Below are 2,437 nucleotides of genomic sequence, written 5' to 3'. Positions count from 1 at the left end.
CCATATATGTCCCTAGATTCAGATACCAAGAACATGCAAATGGACCATTTAAAAAAAAATTGTAAATGTTTATTCTACGCCCTTATGGAATGAGTGACATAAAAAAAAAAAAGTAAAAAAAAAAAAAAAAAAAAAAAGTAAAAAAATAATTTAAAAAAATATTTATTTTTTATTTTTTTTTATTTTTTTTATGGATGGAAGAGCCGCACATTGACGGGCAAAGAGCCGCATGCGGCTCGCGAGCCGCGGGTTGGCCACCCCTGGTCTAGTGGTTAGGATTCGGCGCTCTCACCGCCGCGGCCCGGGTTCGATTCCCGGTCAGGGAAAGCTTTAGTTAAAAGCACAATCCACGCCTTCATGACGACGGCTTCTGATGCTCAAAATCCACTCATTTGTGTAAAAACACAGACAACTGCAAAAGCAACGAAAGCATTCTACTCCCAATTGTCAGTGTTTTTGAAGACGAAAGACGAGGCTTGCTTTGAACAATTGGGATGCAGCACAACCTAGGTTGCCGAATAATGCGTGCATGGTGATTGCACGGTGCTGTTTTTGGGGCCCCAATCGAATGGAGATGCGGCCTAATTGTAACTGCGCATGATTTATACTCCAATGATATGATGTGATATGACGCAGTGACATCTCCTCCATTTTCCTTCCTCGAGTTCAAATCCCATCCGTGCCTATGTGCCACGTCATAGGCTAATTTGATAGCCAAAGAGTTTAGCCGCATGGCACTTGTACTTCTTACCGTGTATGCTGAAAACAGCTGCCTTCGTGTAGTGGCTCTGTGGCGCAATGGATAGCGCGTTGGACTTCTAGGCGATGAGAAGAAGCTATTCAAAGGTTGTGGGTTCGAGTCCCACCAGAGTCGACACCAAATCTAGCTGTTGCCTCCCGTTTCTTAACAATCAAAACAAGTTAGAGCTATCTTGTTTTTCAAAATCTGCTGACACATTCAACAGACAAAGACACCGAATGCAATGTTTACTACGAGAAGCCCTATCCCTGATGGTCTAGTGGTTAGGATTCGGCGCTCTCACCGCCGCGGCCCGGGTTCGATTCCCGGTCAGGGAAAGCTTTAGTTAAAAGCACAATCCACGCCTTCATGACGACGGCGTCTGATGCTCAAAATCCACTCATTTGTGTAAAAACACAGACAACTGCAAAAGCAACCAAAGCATTCTACTCCCAATTGTCAGTGTTTTTGAAGACGAAAGACGAGGCTTGCTTTGAACAATTGGGATGCAGCACAACCTAGGTTGCCGAATAATGCGTGCATGGTGATTGCACGGTGCTGTTTTTGGGGCCCCAATCGAATGGAGATGCGGCCTAATTGTAACTGCGCATGATTTATACTCCAATGATATGATGTGATATGACGCAGTGACATCTCCTCCATTTTCCTTCCCTGAGTTCAAATCCCATCCGTGCCTATGTGCCACGTCATAGGCTAATTTGATAGCCAAAGAGTTTAGCCGCATGGCACTTGTACTTCTTACCGTGTATGCTGAAAACAGCTGCCTTCGTGTAGTGGCTCTGTGGCGCAATGGATAGCGCGTTGGACTTCTAGGCGATGAGAAGAAGCTATTCAAAGGTTGTGGGTTCGAGTCCCACCAGAGTCGACACCAAATCTAGCTGTTGCCTCCCGTTTCTTAACAATCAAAACAAGTTAGAGCTATCTTGTTTTTCAAAATCTGCTGACACATTCAACAGACAAAGACACCGAATGCAATGTTTACTACGAGAAGCCCTATCCCTGATGGTCTAGTGGTTAGGATTCGGCGCTCTCACCGCCGCGGCCCGGGTTCGATTCCCGGTCAGGGAAAGCTTTAGTTAAAAGCACAATCCACGCCTTCATGACGACGGCTTCTGATGCTCAAAATCCACTCATTTGTGTAAAAACACAGACAACTGCAAAAGCAACGAAAGCATTCTACTCCCAATTGTCAGTGTTTTTGAAGACGAAAGACGAGGCTTGCTTTGAACAATTGGGATGCAGCACAACCTAGGTTGCCGAATAATGCGTGCATGGTGATTGCACGGTGCTGTTTTTGGGGCCCCAATCGAATGGAGATGCGGCCTAATTGTAACTGCGCATGATTTATACTCCAATGATATGATGTGATATGACGCAGTGACATCTCCTCCATTTTCCTTCCCTGAGTTCAAATCCCATCCGTGCCTATGTGCCACGTCATAGGCTAATTTGATAGCCAAAGAGTTTAGCCGCATGGCACTTGTACTTCTTACCGTGTATGCTGAAAACAGCTGCCTTCGTGTAGTGGCTCTGTGGCGCAATGGATAGCGCGTTGGACTTCTAGGCGATGAGAAGAAGCTATTCAAAGGTTGTGGGTTCGAGTCCCACCAGAGTCGACACCAAATCTAGCTGTTGCCTCCCGTTTCTTAACAATCAAAACAAGTTAGAGCTATCTTG

Source organism: Notolepis coatsorum (assembly GCF_963971535.1).
Source record: "Notolepis coatsorum genome assembly, contig: SUPER_19_unloc_1, whole genome shotgun sequence".
NCBI lineage: Eukaryota > Metazoa > Chordata > Actinopteri > Aulopiformes > Paralepididae > Notolepis > Notolepis coatsorum.
Note: the sequence above shows the minus strand (reverse complement) of the source record.